Source organism: Triturus cristatus, chromosome 4_2 (genome assembly GCF_964204655.1).
Source record: "Triturus cristatus chromosome 4_2, aTriCri1.1, whole genome shotgun sequence".
NCBI lineage: Eukaryota > Metazoa > Chordata > Amphibia > Caudata > Salamandridae > Triturus > Triturus cristatus.
The window spans coordinates 600,714,008-600,734,552 of NC_140586.1; the positions used below are offsets into that span (position 1 = coordinate 600,714,008).

At 45.4% G+C, this 20,545-nt stretch overlaps 1 protein-coding gene across 1 annotated transcript in view; it reads right to left on the reverse strand.

Annotated features, from left to right (window-relative positions):
* Nucleotides 1-20,545, reverse strand: part of TNNI3K (TNNI3 interacting kinase) — a 2,902,528-nt gene that overhangs the window by 1,739,088 nt on the left and 1,142,895 nt on the right. The window lies entirely within an intron of this gene.

Genomic DNA, 20,545 nt, shown 5'->3' on the forward strand with positions numbered 1-20,545 from the left:
AATCACCCAAGGTAATGACACAGGGTACCCACGGGGGACGTGTGCAGAGTGAGAACCCAGTCGCGAGCTCCCGTTAGCTTCTATGGGGAAAGTCGCGGTTAGAATTTTAAAGTTTAAGGACACTTAGGAGTGGACTAGGAACAAATCCTTTTGGACTTAGATGGTTCTAGGGCCTACACCCACGGGAGCACCAGAGTACTTGTCTTACCTCACCCAGGGAAGCCGGGTGCATATGTGTCAAATGGTGTTGGGTCACGTCGTCGTTTTCAATGGCAGGAGACTGAAAAGTGCTGATGCCAGGAAGAGGAGAAGTGTCCGAAGAGATCCAAACCTGGATCAAAGATGTGAAGAACCTGTAAGCAGAGGGGACAGAGTCTGGGTCACTTGCCAGTGACTAGGGGCACGATAGATGAATGCCCACCGATGTCGGGTGCTGCAGGTGGGAAGAGGGAAAGCTTGACTCTTCAGCCACGAGAACCAGGAGGTATCGAGGACAACCAGGAGCTGGATTCGAGCTGTCCCGCAAAGGATGTCGAGTGCTGCAGTGTCGGTGCCAGAATTGAACACAACAAGCCTTGCTACAGCAACCCACGCAGGAAGAAGAAAAATGCTTTAGTGCGGACCAGCAAAGTCCTGGGGAGTAATGGAGAGTCAGGGCACATCTGGAGCAACCAGGGAAGCCCAATTAAAGTAAGAGTTGCCTTCACAGGGACCCACCAGTCAATGGACCAGGGATCGCAAAGGAGCCTCGAGCGAAGACATAAAGTATGGGCTCACGGAACACTCGTGGAGTGTAGGCCAGCAATCTTCGAAGTAAAAGGTGCTCAGGGTCTGGGCTACAAGTAACCCAATGTACAGCCTCAAAGGACATTGAGAAGCTGATGCACTTAAAATGTGCACGGTGTCCAGGGGTTCCGGTTCCACAGTACCCACAGAGGCTACGGGTCTCAGCTTTGCTGGAGACTCGGGTCAGCCTCTGGGAAGTCTGGAAACCCAACACCTGTGTTGCAAAGTCTTTGGTGTCCAGTGGGAGCTTCGGAGATGCAGACAGGACAGATGCTTCTTTGGTGCTTGCCAAGCAGGGGAGTAACTCCTTTACTCCAAGGGAGATTCTTCAGTCATCTAGTCATGTAGATCATCGAAGTTCCGGGATTTCTGTATCAGAGTTTTGTCCAGGTGTAATCTAAAGTCCTGTAGCCAGGGGTTCCTTTCTCATACCCAAGGAAGTGGTTGGACATACTCTGGGGACCCACCTATGGGAGGGTCAGGAAAGAGGGGTGGCTACACCCATTTCCTTTGTCCAGTTTCACACCAGAGCAGGGGCTGGTAGCCCCTGCAACTGGTTTGAACTGGAGTATGCACAGGGACACCAAATGTGCCCGCAGTGCTGGACTTCAAAGCACTCTTGGAGTGCACCCACCCAGCCCTAATCCACTAAGGCCTGTCTGAGAGGTGGTAACACCTCCCTGTGACAGGAAACCTATTGTCCAGGCCTCCCCTGCTGGAGTTTCGGTCAGCAGCAGGAGGCCAGACTTGTGTCTGTGGCTGGCAGCATCCATTTTGTGATGCCAGGGCTCTGTTAGCTGGTACCGGGTATACCGGTGCTGTCAAGTCTCTCCCTCTAGAAGGGTGGGATCATACTCCCACACCAGTTACTGGTGTGGGGGTATGATTCCAAGGTGTTTGACACCAAACACGATATGTTTCCATGCAGCCAGTCCAAAGTTTGCATTTACTGTTTAGTTATAATGTACTTAAGAGTATATGGTCAGGCTGCATCACAGACAATCCCGGAGAAAAGATTCCGAAGGCTGCAGAGGGGCTCTGCTCATGTATGGGCACCCTCTCACACAAAACCAGGCACCCTGCCTTCAGGATTGATAAGGCCTGCCATAGGGGTGACTGATAGGTTTATATATGCAGTGATAGGGTGAGATATAGTGAACCTATATCTCAGTAAGGGGTGCATGCACCACCTTACCCAAGCTGCAGTAGCAGACCTGTGGTGTCATTCTAGAGGGCTTCCCAGGGGTGACATAATACATGTTGCAGCCCCTGGTAGGCCTCTGGGGTACCTATGCCCTGGGTACATAGTATACCATGTACAAGGGACTTTTAAGGGCACCCCAGAATCCAATCTGTGGTGTACCTAAGGTACTAGGAATCAATTTAGAGAGGAAGCAGCTAGGCTGGGGTCCTGAATAGCAGGGCCCCAGCCAGACTAAATGCGAAAAACAGTGAAACATCAGCAAAAAGTGGGGGTAACCATAAGAAGCAGATCCTACTCTCCTACATAACCCCTCCCAAACGCAGGGACATTAAAATAACCTTGACCAGTTGAGTCTTCATGTTCTAAGTGGAAATATCTGGAGAGTCCATCTGCATGGGCATGGCTACTCCGAGGTCTATGTTCCACTGTATAGTCCATCCCCTGTATGGAAATGGACCACCTTAAAAGTTTGGGGTTTTCACCCTTTATCTGTTTTAGCCATAAGAGGGGCTTATGGTCTGTCTGAACAATGAAGTGAGTACCAAACAAGTATGGCCTCAACTTCTTCAGATCCCAAACCACAGCAAAGGCCTACCTCTCAATAGCTGACCAATGCTTCTCTCTGGGGTTCAGCCTTCTGCTAATAAAAGCTACTGGCTGATCCTGACCTTCATCATTCAACTGTGACAGTACAGCCCCTACCCCCAACTCAGATACATCTGTTTGCACAATGACATTTTTAGAGTAATCAGGACTTTGCAGAATTGGAGCAGTGCACGTGGCCTGCTTCAGGTCATCAAATGCCTTTTGACAGCTAACTGTCCACTGAACTTTCTTGGGCATTTTCTTAGAAGTAAGGTCATTCAATGGCGTCACAATGGATCCATAACCTTTTACAATTCTTCTGTAGTACCCAGTCAGGCCCAAGAAAGCTCTGACCTGAGTCTGGGTAGTTGGAGCAACGAGGTCAATTATGGTCTGGATTTTGCTCTGCAATGGTTGAACCTGGCCTCCACCTACAAGGTGGCCCAGGTACACAACCTGAATCTGCCCTATCTGGCACTTAGTAGCCTTGATATTTAGGCCTGCTTTTTGTAGGGTTCCAAAACATTCCTTGGATGGACCAGGTGATCCTACCAGGTGGAGCTAAAGACAGCAATATCATCTAGATATGCTGCACTATAGGCTTCCAGTCCTGTAAGGACTTTATTCACTAACCTTTGGAAAGTGGCAGGTGCATTCTTCAAACCAAAGGGCATCACCACAGATTGGTAGTGCCCACTAGGTGTAGAAAATGCTGCCTTTGGCTATGCATCATCAGCTAGTCTGATCTGCCAGTAGCCAGCTGTCAAGTCAAATGTGCTCAGAAACTTGGCTTAGGGCAAAGTATCCATAAGCTCATCTGCCCTTGGGATGGGATGGGCGTCAGTCCTAGTGACTGTATTGAGACCCCTGTAATCCACAAAAAACCTCCACATAAAACCTCTTGCCATCTTTGGTGTGAGGTTTAGGCACAAGGACTACTGGACTAGCCAAAGCGCTATCTGAGGGTTCAATGACTCCCAAATCCAACATCTTTTGGACTTCTGTCCTTATACAGACCCTGACATGATCAGGTTGCCTGTAAATCTTATTTTTAGCAGTCAGACTGTCCCCAGTGTCCACTTCATGAGTGCACCAGGTAGTCTGACTTGGAGTCAGGGAAAACATATGTCTGAACTGGCTGAGAACCTTTCTGCACTCAGTTTGTTGCTGGTCAGTGAGGCTGCCTGCCAAGGTAACACCATCTACTGATCAATCATCAGGGTTCTGAGAGAGCAGGTCAGGGATTGGGTCACTCTCTTCCTCCTGTCCTTCATCAGTTACCATGAGCAAGCCCATGTCTGTCCTGTCAACATATGGTTTCAGTCTGTTGACATGGAGTACCCTATGGGGACTCCTGGGAGTTCCAAGATCTACCAAGTAGGTTACCTCTCCCTTCTGACCAACAATTGTATGGGGGCCACTCCACTCATCTTGGAGGGCTGCTGGGGCCACAGACTCCAACACCCACACTTTCTGTCCTGGCTGGTAAACAGTCAGCACAGCCTTTTGGTCATGCCAGGCCTTTTGTAATTCCTGGCTAGCCTCAAGTTTTTAGTTGCCTTTTTCATATACTCAGCCATCCGGGAGCGGAGACCAAGTACATAGTCCACTATGTCCTGTTTAGTGGGTTTGAGAGGTAACTCCCATCCCTCCTTCACCAGACACAAAGGACCCCTAACAGGATGGCCAAACAAAAGTTCAAAAGGGCTGCAACCAACTGCCTTTTGAGGCACCTCCCTGTAGGCAAATAAAAGGCAGGGCAAAAGGATGTCCCATCTGCGACTAAGCTTTTCTGGGAGACCTTTGATCATGCCCTTTAAGCTTTTGTTGAATCTTTCAACCAAACCATTGCATTGTGGTTGATAGGGTGTGGTGAACTTGTAGTTCACTCCACACTCCTTACACATAGCAGTCAAGTAACTAGACATGAAGTTTGCAACCCTGTCAGATACTACCTCCTTAGGAAAGCCTACTCTTGAGAATACACTCAAGAGAGCTCTTGCCCCCACAGGTGCTGTAGTGGTCCTTAGGGGAAGTGCTTCCGGGTACCTGGTGGCATGATCCACCACCACCAGTATAAACCTGGGCCCAGATGCTGTCTGAGGATCCATGGGACCAACAATTTCAATCTCCACCCTCTCAAAGGGAACCCCCACCACAGGTAGTGGTATCAGGGGGGCATTTGGGGTTCCACCTGCTTTCCAACTGGCTTGACAGGTTACACAGGAGCAACAAAACTCCTTTGTGTCTTCAGACATGTGGGGCCAATGAAAGTGAGGGACAATTCTGTCCCAAGTCTTGTTTTGGCCCAGGTGACCTGCTAGAGGAATATCATGGGCTAGTGTCAATAGGAAGCCCCTAAACTTCAAAGGTATTACTAACCTACTGGAAACACCAGGTTTGGGGTCTCTACTCTCTGAATATAGGAGTCCATCGTCCCAATATACTTTATTTGTGCCACTAGCATTCCCAGCAGCCCCATCGGCAGCTTGCTTTCTGAGGGGTTCAAGAGAGGGGCAGCTCAGCTGCTCCTGGCTCAGATCTGCCCTGGTAGGGCCCCCTGTCCCTAAGAACTCAACCTGATCAGGCTCAAGCACCTCTGGGACAGTTCCTTCTTCAGGAATAAGATCATGTCCCTCAGGAGACTGATCGGTATCCTGAGTCAGGGGGGAAGGCACTGCCTTAACCCTACTGCTCCTCCTCTTGGGAGGCACCTGGTCCATTCTTCCAGAATCCAGGGCCTGTTCAGTGTTAGACATTTTGCCTGTGACTTGGTCACAGCAAATACATGTGCAGGGATTCCTAGCAATTCTGCATGTGTCCTGAGCTCCACTTCTGCCCAAGCTGAAGTTTCTAGAGCATTGCCTAGCAAACATTCAACAAGGAGGTCTGCACTTACCACAACTTTCTTGAGGCCAGTTACCCCTCCCCTGGAGAAATTAACAACTGCCAAGGAATAGTCTGTCCTGACATTGCTAGCATTGGTCACTTGGTACATCTCACCAAGTATAATCTTCTCAGGAGCCACAAGATCTTTTGTCACCATTGTGACACTTGTTCCTGTGTCCCTGAATGCCAAAGCCTCTTTTCCATTTATCAAAGGCTGCTGTCTGTATTTGCCCAAGTTACTGGGACTCACAAAGGAGGACATATCCATGCCTCCATCACAGACCAGGACAGCCTGAGTTGGAACTCTGACTAGGCCAGAGTCCATCTCAGAACCCAGGCTTAACCCTACTACACCCTTATTCTGAGTACCACCAATTGTAGCTGTACTAGGGGTAACAGTTGCCTTAGGGGCAATGGTGGCTGGACTTGAGTCTTTGAACTTTGTACAGTCACTAGTCCAATGGGTTTTCTGTTTACAGATTTTACACCATGGCTTCTTTTGGCCTTTTCCTTTGTTAGATTCGGACTCCCCCCCCAGATACAGATTTTTGGGGATCTTGAGAAGATTTCTGGTCTTTACCCTTTTCCCCACCCTTGTCAGAGTTCTTTGAATTTTGCTTCTTTGGGTGACCACCTGGGTACTGAACCTTCTGCTTCACCCTGGTTCTGACCTATTTGTCTGCCTTCTTTCCCAATTCTTGGGGAGGGGTCAGATCAGAGTCGACCAGGTACTGATGCAACAGCTGATTTTGACAATTATTAAGGATCTGCTCCCTCATAATTAAGTAGCACAATCCTTGAAATCACACACCTTACTGCCAAGTAACCAGCCCTCCAGAGCCTTAGTAGCACAATCTGCAAAGCCCACCCAGTCCTGATGTTGTGCCTTTTGGGTATCCCTGAACTTTATCCTGTATTGTTCAGTGGTTAGGCCAAGCCCTTCAATCGGTGCACTTTTCAAGATTTGGTAATCATCAGCATCCTCTTCTCTAACAGCGAGGAGCTTATCTAAACCTTTGTCTGCAAAGGAGAGCCACAAGATTGCTGCCCACTGCTCCTGGGGGACCCTCTGAACCTTACAGGCCCTTTCCAGTGCAGTAATCCATTTGTGGATGTGATCCCCACTCTGGTAGGGAGGGACAATCTTGCTTAGGTTTCTATGGGCATAAGACCTCTCCCTAACACTAGGGATGTTGCTGCCACCATGTGCTCTAGCCCCAGCTTCCTTCTAGTTTTCAGAAGCTCTAGGGACTCCCTTTCTAGGGCTATCTGCTCCCTTCTGATTCTAAGCTGAGCTTCCTGATACTTGAGCAGTTTCTCTTTCCTCTCATGAGAGGATTCCCTTCTATGAGAGAAACAGTGGTCCCTATGGAGGTGTCTCCCGAGAAGGAGATCTTGACCTTCTAGGCACACTCCCAACTCTTCTAGGTGGAGTAAAGAGAGGGCCATCATGGCGATCTTCCTCATCTTCTGGAGGAGTTGCATTGTCCAGGTTAAGATAATTGTCATCTTCCTGGCCAGCTCCAGAGGTCAGGTCAGGGGTGTCTGTACCCCTGGGCCCTTCCTGATCTGCTGCCCCACCCACTCTGCCTACCCCTTCAGACCCTGAGGTCTTTCTGAGATCATCCAATAGCAGTACCTCTATGAGGCGTTGGGTGTTTGCACTTTTTCCTGTCTTCAACTTCCTAGTACTACACAGTGCTCTCAATTCCAAGAATGGGAGTTTGTCATACATGGAGGCTAGAAGCCCACTGGCTTCTGGAAGGGACCCACTGGTTCCTGGCCTTCAAGACATCACTAGTGAGGTGTGGTGTGTGCACCTACCTACTCTAGTATGGCCTACTTAACTCTCTTGAGTTGTAGAAAGGGTGTGCTATGGCCTTGACACACAACTCCAAGTTCAGTAGAACTTACTGTAATTTAAGCGTTATTTATATGTACCTCAGGTACCTTTAGTAGTTGTCAGTTAGTCACTCACTTGAGATTATCTGGTAAAACAATGGCAAGCTTGAATCCCAACCGATGCACCCAATGTGTGAAGTTTGTCTGGTATATGCTGTCCACTAGTTATAGTGGGCACCTTGCACCAGTCCAAACAACCCCTTATTGATGATGGGTTAAAGACAACCTTATTTGAAAGCTATCCTAGTGGTAGCTATGGTGAGCAGCCTTCAGGCTAAGTCTTGAAGGAATGTAAAGCAGCTTGTTTTACCCGTCTATAATCTCCCGAATGGCTAAACTAAAGAGAATCACACCAAGTATATATATACAATATATGTATTTATTTCTAAATACACCCTACTAGTCTCTTTATGAGGCTAGAGGTAAAAGCACATATGTTACACTTCAAATATCACAGTAAATTAGCACAATATACAATAGACCCTAGGGGCGAACCAAACTATATATTAAGAAAGTGGTATAAGAACCACGACTTGATTAGACACAAGGCCCAGAGCCTGTAGAATCGCTGGGACCCCAAAGAACCACCCTAGGTAGTGACACAGGGGACCCACGGGGGACGTGTGCAGTTTGAGAACACAGCCGCGAGCTCCCATTAGCTTCTATGGGGAAAGTCGCGGTTAGAATTTTAAAGTTTAAGGACACTTAGGAGTGGACTAGGAACAAACTCTTTTGGACTTAGATGGTTCTATGGCCAACACCCACGGGAGCACCAGAGTACTTGTGTTACCTCACCCAGGGAAGCCGGGTGCATAGGTGTCAAATGGTGTCGGGTCGCGTCGTCGTTTTCAATGGCAGGAGACTGAAAAGTGATGATGCCGGGAAGAGGAGAAGTGTCCGAAGAGATCCAAGTCTGGATCGAAGATGCGAAGAACCTGAAAGCAGAGGGGACAGAGTCTGGGTCACTTGCCAGTGACCAGGGGCATGATAGACAAATGCCTACCGATGTTGGATGCTTCATGTGCGAAGAGGGGAAGCTTGACTCAGGACTTCAGCCACGAGGACCAGGAGGCGTCGAGGACAACCAGGAGCTGGATTTGAGCTGTCCCACAAAGGATGTCAAGTGCTGCAGCATTGGTGCCCGGATTAGACACAACAAGCCTTGGCAACAGCAACCCACACAGGAAGAAGAAAGATGCTTCGGTGCGGACCAGCAAGGTCCTGGGGACTCCGCAAGCAATTGAGAGTCAGGGCACATCTGGAGCAACCAGGGAAGCCCAATTAAAGTATGAGTTGCTTTCACAGGGACCCAGCAGTCAACGGACCAGGGATCGTGAAGGAGCCTCAAGCGAAAACACAAAGGGTGGGCTCACGGAAACACTCGTGATGTGTAGGCCAGCAATCTTCAGTGTAAAAGGTGCTCGGGGTCTGGGCTACAAGTCACCTAATGCACAGCCTCAAAGTACGTAGGGAAGCTGATCCACTTGCAAATGTGCACGGTGTCCAGGGGTTCCGGTTCCACGGTACCCACGAGGGCTACGGGTCTCAGCTTTTCTGAGGACTCGGGTTAGCCTCTGGGAAGTCTGGAAACCCACCTCCTGTGTTAAAAAAAGTCTTTGGCATCCGGCGGTAGCTTCAGAGATGCAGACCGGACAGATGTGTCGTTGGTGCCTGCCAAGCAGGGCAGTAGCTCCTTTACTCCAAGAGAGATTCTTCAGTCATCTAGTCATGTAGATCATCAAAGTTCCAGGATTTCTGTATCAGAGTTTTGTCCAGGTGTAATCTAAAGTCCTGTAGCCAGGGGTTCCTTTCTTACACCCAAGGAAGGGGTTGGACATAGTCTGGAGACCCACGTATGGGAGGGTCAGGAAAGAGGGTTGGCTACAGCCATTTCCTTTGTCCAGTTTCACACCAGAGCAGGGGCTGGTAGCCCCTGCAACCGGTTTGAACTGGAGTATGCACAGGGACACCAAATGTGCCCACAGTGCTGGACTTCAAAGCACTCTTGGAGTGCACCCACCCAGCTCTAATCCACTAAGGCCTGTCTGAGAGGTGGTAACACCTCCCTATGACAGGAAACCTATTGTCCAGGCCTTCCCTGACGGAGTTTCGGTCAGCAGCAGGAGGCCAGACTCGTGTCTGTGTCTGTCAGCATCCATTTTGGGATGCCAGGGCTCTGTTAGCTGGTACCGGGTATACCGGTGCTGTCATGTCTCTTCCTCTAGAAGGGTGGGATCATACTCCCACACCAGTTACTGGTGTGGAGGTATGATTCCAAGGTGTTTGACACCAAACACAATATGTTTCCGTGCAGCCAGTCCAAAGTTAGCATTTACCGTTTAGTTATAATGCACTTAAGAGTATATGGTCAGGCTGCATCACAGACAACCCCGGACCGGAGAAGAGATTCCGAAGGCTGCAGAGGGACTCTGCTCATGCATGGGCACCCTCTCACACAAAACCAAGCACCCTGACTTCAGGATTGATAAGGCCTGCCATAGGGGTGACTGACAGGTTTATATGTGCAGTAATAGGGTGAGATATAGTGAACCTATATCTCAGTAAGGGGTGTATGCACCACCTTACCCAGGCTGCAATAGCAGACCAGTGCAGTCATTCTGGAGGGCTTCCCAGGGGTGGCATAATACATGCTGCAGCCCCTGGTAGGTCTCTGGGGTACCTATGCCCTGGGGACATAGTATACCATATACTAGGGACTTACAAGGGCACACCAAAATCCAATCTGCGGTGTACCTAAGGTACTAGGAATCAATTTAGAGAGGAAGCAGCTAGACTGGCGTCCTGAATAGCAGGGCCCCAGCCAGACTAAATAAAAAAAACAGTGAAACATCAGCAAAAAGTGGGGGTAACCATAAGAAGCAGATCCTACTCTCCTACAGACTCATTGTAATGATGCCCATTTGGAATTCAAATGTTGTTTGCCTTACATATTACCAAATTCATATCTAGTATTTTTGATGCAAAAGTTTTGAAAACATCATTCGGCCTATTGGGAAGATGTGAACACAAATAAACAAGTTTATTTTGGATATTTCAATGCAAATGGTTTTGGAAACATTATTCGTCCTATTGGGAAGATGTGAACAATTAGTGTTTGGATTATTGTTTGTGCTAATTCTTATTGCATTTGCAATATTGTGTTTGAAAGAAGTAGTTTATATATTTGATCTTTATATTATACGCGATGTAAATGAGTGTGTATGTTTTACAAAATGTGCTTGAGAGAAGCAAAAGATTTAATGTAGTTAAAAATTTAATTTACAAACTGTAGATAGGTAAACACATAGTTGCACTTGTAAATATTTTCAATGCAGATTTGATTTGTTTTACAATCTTATTGATTTATTTTTTCCCCGCGCTGTGATATGATGATCTAGATTGAAATCACTGTGTATGGTGTAATTCAGTAGAATCTGAAGAACAGCGAAAACATGAAAATGAATATGTTATGCAATAACACTTTGATGCAATAACACTTTTTCTTCCTTTTTATACAGAAGGTAATACTAAAGTTTGAAAAGATTTTAAATTCAGTTTACAACAAAACTACAGTAAAATAGATCCACTGAGTTTTGTATCTTCTTTACTAAAAAAGGTAAGATGAAATAATGTAATCAGCATAATAATATGAACTAATGTTTACAGTGACCTTTACCGCACTCATCCATTTTTTCAAACACTACCCATGCAGTCATCTATACAGTTAGGCATTGCCCTCAAACTCCTCCAATCACCAATGCACCATCTATGCACTTCTGCAATCACGTGGTCAGTACCCATACACTTATAATATTACCCAAACACTACCAATGTTCTCTTTCAATCATCGAGGCACTATCTGTACACTCATGCAATAAGCTAGACATTACCGATACACTCTTCCAATCTCTCAGGTATTACCTATATACTTCTCCAATCCTCTACACATTACCCCTACACTCATACAATTACCCAGGCATTACCTATGTATTCCTCTAATCCTCAAACATTACACTTGCACTCTTTCAATCACTCAGTCAGTACCCATGCACTCCTCCAATCATGCAGACATTATTCCCGAACTCATGGAATCACCCAAGCACTACCCATACACTCATGCAATCACCCAGGCAGTAGCCATGCACTATTCCAATTACCCAGGCACTACCCATGCACATATTGAATCACCCATGCATTACCTATGTACTCCTTCAATCACTTAGGCAGTACTCATGCACTCCTCTAATCACCCAGTGATTACCCCTACACTCATGCAATCATGCAGGCACTACCCATACACTTCTTCAATCACTCGGCTTGTACTCTTGCACTCCTCCAATCACCCAGGCATTACTTCTCCACTCATGAATCACCCAGGCATTACCCGTGCACTATTTCAATCACTCAGGCACTACCCCTGCAGTCATGCAATCACCCAGGCACTACCTATATACTCATGCAATCACCCAAGCACTACCCATGCAGTCTTCCAATCATTCAGGCAGTACTCCTGCACTCATGCAATCACCCAGGTAAAACTCTTGCACTCCTCCAATCACCCAAGATCTACCCATGAGTCCTACATGCACTCATGCACTACCCATGCACTCTTGCAATCACCCAGACAGTACCCATGCACTATTCCAATTACCCAGGCACTACCCATGCTCTTGTGGAATCACCCAGGCATTACCCATGTACTCCTTCAAACTTAGGCAATACCCATGCACACCTCCAATCACCCTGACATTCCCCCTGCACTCATGCAATCACACAGACACTACATAAGCACTCGTCTAATCACTCAGGCACTACCCATGCACTCCTCTATTCACCCAGACATTACCCCTGCATTCATGCAATCATCCAGGTACTACCCATGCACTCCTTCAATCACTCAGACACTACCCTATGCAATCACCCAGGCAATACCTATGCACTCATGCAATCACCCAAGCACTACCCATACAGTCTTCCAATCATCAAGGCAGTACTCCTGCACTCATGCAGTTACCCAGGTACAACTTGTGCACTCCTCCAATCACCCAAGAACTACCCATGCAGTCCTACATGCACCCTTGCACTGCCCATGCACTCTTGCATGCACCCAGGCATTACCCATGTACTTCTTTAATCACTTAGACATTACCCCTGGAATCATGCAATTACACAGGCACTACCTATGCACTCATGGAATAACCCAGCACTACCTTTCCACTCTTTCACTCATCCAGGCACTTCCCTTGCCCTCCTTCAATCACCGAGCCACTACCCATGGACTTATAAAATCTCCCAGACACTATGTATGCACTTGTCTAATCACTCAGGCACTACAAGTACACTTCTCTATTCACCCAGACATTACCCATGCAATCACCCAGGTACTACCCGTGATTATAGTCATGTTCAACTCCTATAAGAGATAGTGTCTGATTAAAGTCATGCTAAGGTCCCCACATAAAAATTGTTTAATTTTAGTCACGTCCATGTCCCCAAAGAAATATTGTATTATGATAGTCCTGCTAAATTCCATTTAGAAATATTGTGTTTTTACACTAATGCTGATGTTCAAACAAATATAGCATTTAATTATAGTTACTCTCAAGTCTCACTAGAGATAGTGTGAGGTTATATTCATGATCAAGTCCCCCAGAGGTAGTATGTGATTATAGATATGTTTAAATACCCACAGAGATGTTGTGTGATTAAAGGTATTTTCATGTCTGCACATAGAGATTGTAGTGCTAGTCATGTTCACATCCTTGTAGAAACACTGTATTATAATAGTCAAGCTCGGGTCCCGGCAGAGATGCTATGTTTTTATAGTGATGGCCAGATCTCTGCACAGACAGAATGTCATTATATTCATGTTCAGGTGCTGTAGAGCTTTTGAGTGATTATAGTGAAGCCCGGGTCTCCACAGAGATAGTGTAGATTATAGGGATGCCACATCCTCATCGAGCTAGTGATTATAGACCCGTAGAGAAACTGTGTGATGACTGTCAAATTCAAGTCCATGTTGAGAAAATCTTTTATGATAGACATGTTGAAATCCTTGTAGAGATAGTGTGTGATGATAGTCATGTTCAAGTCCCACAAAAAAAGTGTGTGATTATATTGATGCCAGGATCCTACAGATAGTGTTTGAGAATAGAAAGGCCCTGGTCCCCACAGAGATAGTTAGAGATTATAAGGATGCCCCGGTCCCTTCAGAGATAGTGTGTGATTATTGTTATGTTCAAATCTCCACAGAGATAGTGTGTGATTATAGGCGTATCCTGGATACCCTTATAACACCCCATAGAAATGGTGTATGATTATAGGGTTACCCAGGTACCCAATGAGATAGTGCATCTTTATAGTATTGTTCAAATCCCCATTGAGATACTGTATGCTTACAGTGATGTTCAATCCCCCACAGTGATAGTGTGTGATTGATTATAAGGATGCCCAGGTCTCAACAGAGATAGTTTGTGATCATATTGATGGACAGGTCCCCACAGAGATAGTGCATGACTATAGGGATGCCCAGGTCCCCACAAAGACAGTGTGTGATTATGAGGATGCTCAGGTTCCCCACAAAGATAGTGTGTGATTATAGGGATGCCCAGTTCCCCAGAAGGATTCTGTGTGATTATAGGGATGTCGAGGTCCTGACAGAGATAGTTTATGATGATAGGGATGCCTGAGTCACCACAAAGATAGTATGTGATTATAGGGATGCCCAGGTCTCCAAGAGATAGCGTGTGACTATAAGGTTGTCCATTTTCCTACAGAGATATTGTGTGATTATAGGGATGCCCAGGTCCGCACAGAGATCATGTGTGATTGTAGGGATGCCTAGGTCACCACAAAGATAGTGTGTGGTTGTAGGGATGACAGGTCCCCACGAAGATAGTGTGTGATTATAAGGATGCCTGTTTCCCCACAGAGATAGTGTGTGTTTAATATAGGGATGCCCAGGTCCCCACAAAGATAGTGTGTGATTATAGGGATGCCCAGGTCTCCACAAAAATAGTGTGTGACTATAAGGTTGCCCATTTCCCCACAGAGATAGTGTGTGAATAGTGTGTGAATAATTACAAATAAAAATGTTTCAATTCTCAGAAAACTATACTGTAAATTGTACATTACTAGGCCTGTGGAAGGAGTAGTGGTCTTTAGAGGTTCTACATCACTACTTCACTTCACATCAAATTCCTCTGCAGTTTCTCGGTTTGCCAAGTATGCCATTTTACTCCTCATATCTTTTTGAAAACTTAATTTGTTCTTTAAACAGAAGAAATTAAAAGTTATAGTTATATCTTTCAATTTCTTATTTACAAACCACTAGATAGAACTTACATTTAAAATGTACGCACCACCTTCAATTTTCTATATATATTGTTCACCTCAATACACATTGCCATCACATCAATTGCCACTCTTCATTAACTATAACACGTTGTTCTACCATGCACTATTATGAGAAATTATGTCATTAAAGATGTCATAAGTCTTATTTTAACCACTACAATTTCACACGCTGTAAGTTATATAATATGCAAGAATATAATTAGTGCATGGAGAAATGGGTTATAGTTAATGTAGTGTGGCAGTTGATGTAAGAAGAATGTGTCATACAGTGGAGTGGTGTCTTGTATAGTACAGGGCTGTGGCGTGTATTACACTGTAGTGGCATAGCGTACAGTAGAGTAAAGTGTTATAGAGAGGAGTGACGCCTCATACAGTTGGTTGGTCAGGGGCATAGCTTGGTCAGGTGACATTGAGGGGGTGACCTTCAGATTTCCTAACAGTCACGCTGGTGTATCTTGTGAAAATCCATTATATGAGAAGCAGGGCATGAGGGGGCTTAAGGAGGAGTGCCTTAGTAGTAATTAATACATAATATTTTCAAACTAACCAACATTTTGTAAGAACTTCAAAACAGAGACGTGATTGAGTGTGCATGTGTTTTTGTCTGTGTGTATATGAAAATCTCAAGTGAAACCCGACAGACACCTCACTCTGCCCAATTGAAAGCACTTGTACCCAACCATTCACTACAGAATGTACCCAACCATTTACTACAGAATGGATATTTTAGGGGGGTGTAACACCCCAAACCCTCCCCTGAAGCTTCGCCCCTGGGAGTGGTATGGCCTGTTGTAGAGTGTGTGAAACTGTCATAGAGTGGCGCACAGTGTAGTGACACAGAGAGGAGTACAGTGTTATACAGTTGAGGTAGAGTAGAAAAGGGTGAGGTACAGTGTGCTACAGTGGAGTGGTATTTAGTGTTGTCAAAAGCAGTGCCATGGAGTGTGTTGAGTTAAGCGGTATAGAGTGGAGTGGCATAGAGAGGAATAGTGTAGAGTTGAATAGCATAGAGTGGAGTGAAATAGGATACAGTTGATTGACATACAGTGGAATGGTGTGCACTGGAGTGACATAGAGTGGAGTAGCATATAGTAGAGTCTCATTGACTGTAATGGCGTACTGTGTAGTGGGTTAGAGTGGAATAGTAAACATTGGAGTGGGGTACAGTGGAGTAGCCTACAATGGAATGCCATAAAGTGGAATTGTGTATAGTGGAGTGGCGTAGACTGGAGTGGCACATAGTGCAATAGCATACATTTGAGTGCCGAACAGTGCACCACCGAAAAGTTGAATCGCGTACAGTGGAGTAGGGTACAGTCAAGTGGCTTACACTGTGGTGCATACATTGAAATGACGTACAGTAGAGTAGGGAAGAATGAACTAGCATAGCGCAAAGTGCAGTTGCATACAGTGGAATAGAGTAGCGAAGATTAGATTGCCGTATAGTAGATTAGTTTACAGTAGATTAGGATACAGTGGAATAGCATGAAGCAGAGTGGAGTGGGATAGAGTGGAGGGTGGTAGAGTGGAGCGGCATACAGGGGAGAAGCATACAATGAAGTGGTGAATAGAAGAGTTGCTTAGAGTGGGATGGCATACAGTGTAATAATATACAATACACTACCATACACTGAAATAGTGTACAGTGGAGTAGTGTACAGTGGAGAGGCACACAATGGAGTGGCGTACACTAGAGTGGCATAGATTGAAATAGCATATAGTGCAGGGGAGTACAGTTCAGTGGTGTAGTCTGGAGGGGCATAGAGTAGAGTGAAGTATAGTGCAGTAATGCACAGTGGAATACAGTGGAGTGGAGTAGGGTAGAGCGGAGTGGAGTGGAGTGGCATATAGTTGAAAAGAGTATGTCATATAGAGATTCTGCCCCAAGTGGTCTGAGGAGGCTCACAATCCATGTGGGTGTTACGTGGAGGAGCAGGAACTGTTGAAACTTCCCAGAGGTCTTAATGTTGCCCTCCCCCAGACCTGCTCTGTATCACTTTGGATTTCTGATTTGGACAGTCAGCCCCCCCCACCCGACACGTGACCTTGAAGGGGGCAACAGTGGCAGCAGTTCAGCACTGCTGTATGGAGGCCTTTCAATACACTTGCTTTTAGAAAAATACTTTTTTGCTCCCAGTATGTGCTTAAGAGGAGGAGCAGGACTGCTTGAAAGTAGTTCCATAAGCACAGTTTGGCAATTTTCCCCATCCACAATTTCTTGCTTCAGGGTGTCCCTGGGCTTAACATAAAGCAAGAAATAGAAGTAAGATAGAAGGAATAATGCAAGGGAAAGGTTCCATGAAAAATTTGGGTTGGTAGAGTACATGAGCAGTGGGAAAAACTATTCTTGGTGAGGAAATACTTTGGGTCAGTTGATTGGCAGAAAGTGCTGGTCAGAAATCTGTGCAGATAGATCTGGGGCTGAGATTATAGGAAGGAGTAAACGGCTGTGAAGCAGCACCAGTCCAACGATCTTTTTTTTTTTAAATTCTTTTTATTAAAGTCAGGGCATAGTATAAACAAAGAAACAGAACATTTACTGCTGTTAGTTGGTAAAACTTCTATTAATATACTGCACATCAACATTACATATAGTACAGGATGGATCTCATCCATTAATCCACAAAGTCTGTTTTGTCCACTGACTCCCTTTAGACCGAAATCTCTTCAGTCGGCAGCTCACAGATATAGCCCCTGTATTTGTTCCATGCTCCCCATACCTTCCCCCATTTTCGGGGACACCCTCGGTTGACATATGCCGCTTTTCTGCAGCCATGGCTCCGTCCATGTCTCTGCCCCAGTCATTGAGCGCTGGCGAGCATCCGGAGCCCCACAATCTAGCTATTTTACGCTTGGCAAACATCATTCCCAGAGTTGCCCAGTCTTGTGCTGGATGGGTTCCCATATGTTTAATAGGCATCTTTTGCAGTCCAACTATCTTTAATAGTTTGTTGTAATCCATGGCCCATAATGCCCTCCTTATATGACCCTCTTAACTAGAGTTCACAGCTATGCAATCTAAATGGACGCTCATCACATGGTTTCCAGTCACATCCAGCCCTTGTCAGCTCATTCCGCCATTCCCTTAATCTCAGTCATGCTGGGCACTGCGCACAGCTATGACCTGCTCTTCACCTGCTTTGTGATAGGGCATAGAAATGATGTAACTTCTTAGTATACATTGTAGTGAGTGCATTTGTTCACATGCATTGAATGTCCTGCAGGAGAGGAATGGTGGAAGAGCTAACAGGTTTGCTTTCTGGGCTAGGTACCACATTGAGCTATAAAAACTGCCAGATGCTGAACCTACCAAAGATTCTCTCGCTTGGAGAGCAATGCAGACTATCAAATGACATACAGGCAGGGCGAGGGAATAGCCAGTGACCAAGAATCCCAGGTGGTAACTTAATGAAACAGACTGGATGAGAAAAAGTGGTTTAAATCGGACAGGAAATGGAGACAAGTTATAGGGCATGAACAAGTAGGGACGAATAGGATGCAGGTAAGAGAGACATCGGATAATAATTGTGAACACTGGAACAAGTGTGTGCAGAATGTAGTTTGTCATAACCCTTAATGAACATATCATTAATTTTACATTGGAGTAATCACAAACTTCTTTTGGTATGAACCAATGAGTACAAGATGTAGGATGAATGCTGCCCATCGAGAATTAACAAGGACATCCCTATACTCTGTTGCTTCCTCTCCAGTCACCTTTATCTCCAGGGCCTGTCTTTGTTGAATATACAGAGACTCCTGCATGACTAGACACCTGTAGATTGTACATGGTATGTGGCATGCAAGCACCAACTCACACAGTGCATTCCGAGAGGAGAGTAATGTGTGTCATTACCACATAGCACTCTGTCTTAACACTAAACGTGGTTTAAAGTAAAAACTGTAAAAAAGCACCTTCATCGACTGAAGGTCCCCTACTGACAAGAATTTGATACGTAAGCTGGTGCTCCATTCCATCCCAGTGAAGAATACGCATGTGACCAAATGTCCGTGAACACTGCTGTGGTGTTCCAAAATATGGATCTGAGTCCTAGCCATTACGAAAATGCCTGAAGACCAAGTGTAAGCTGTCCTGACCCACCATGCTGCTAATTTGCCTGCAAGGAAGTCCCCAACCAGACCAAAAAGTGAGGAGATTTGAACGTAGTGCCTTCAAGTCTCTTTTCTTCTCAGTAGAGGATTTAGGAGGGAAGCACAAAGAGCCACCATCTACATGTGCAAGTGAGCTGAGTGGTGATTCCTTAGCAAACACACTTCCTCTCTACCTTTTATCCTTTTGTTCCCTTTCCTTTAAGCCCTGACATTTTGTAGAGAGACCCAGCACCTGAGTAGTCTGGGTGCTAGCCAGATGAAAACAACACTGTGAAAGCCTTAAACGGTCCCGGTTTGGGCCCATGTGTTTGTGGACACACAAATCCTATATTTCCATGGGTTCATTTGAGTACTTCCTCCTTCAGGACAAGGTTGCTGATCCGTAGCTGCAGAACTGCAGACCCTGAGTCAATAGGACTGCTTAATAAGTGTACCTCTTCCAGAAATATTCCAGTGTTTGCAATTATTAGTGATCATGAAAAATGTTATTGTGGAAAGCTGAATGGAGTGATTTACCGCTGTCTTTTTGCAATATTACCGTATTGTAGTTCTTACAATTTGTATATTTTCTTTTACAATTTTACCTTTCAGTTTACTATACATACTTATTCAGTTGCATACAGAGTGTTAAGGTCCAAATACAAGCTTGGAAGATGCCCCTCAGGGAGCAGGACCAACAGTGTTACTCCCTCACTTACCATTCACTTGACAAGCAGAAATGTTCTTTATCCAGGCACAGGCCTATTAAACAAAGTGCCCAAGTGATGAAACTAATCAAATCAGATTCACAAGATGACTGGTGTCCAGCTAATGTTTTTCAGTTACTGAACTAGTTAATTCTACTGTTTATGCTATTCCTGGCAATTATCGCTATATCTCTTTGCTGCTATCTGCTCTAAGATTGCAAAGAAGATAGTTAATATGCAACTTTTGGTATTTATTCAAAAGAAAAATCTATTAAATCTCGACCAACCTGGGCTTAGAGAGCATTATGGGACAGAAGTCGCTTAGATGGCTATATATAATGAGGTATGAATGGTTTCGGACCAGGGAGGCACTGCAGCTCTCACATTGCTTGATCTGTCTGCCACATTTTCTACAGTCAGGAACTCCATCTTGGTTAGCAGCATCAGGTGTGATGAGATGTGTCCAGTGATTGTGTACATTAATTTCTCACACATAGTTACGCCTCCCATCGCATCCATTCACAAAACCTGCGGTGAGTGGAGTATCACAAGTCATTCACTAGTTGTTGGAAGCTTTGGAGTCCTATTTGCAAAGAACTTTCTTTTTTTCCTCATAATAAAAGGGCACCTCTATCTGTTTTCAATACCTGAAAACTTTGAGGAAAATTCTGCCATATCTTCCAGAGAATGTGGAGTGTCCAATTATTCAAACCTTTATGTGGGTCTGCATAGATCATGGTAATGCTCTCCATTTAGGGTTACCCTCTTATGTAGCACAAAGACTCCGTCTGGTGCACATTTGTGTAGCCCATTTTTTATTTGAACTTCCAAAGTTTGTTCATATTGCTAACCATTTTCGAACCCTGCATTGCCTTTTGATAAAGAAAAGTAATGTTTCCAAAAGCCTCTGCATTCAATTTAAAGGACTTCATAGATAAGGACGAGGATTTACTAGACTGCATTATTCTTGGTACTCCCCTTTTAGAACTTTATGATCATCATCTGCTTGCCTCCTTCAAATAAC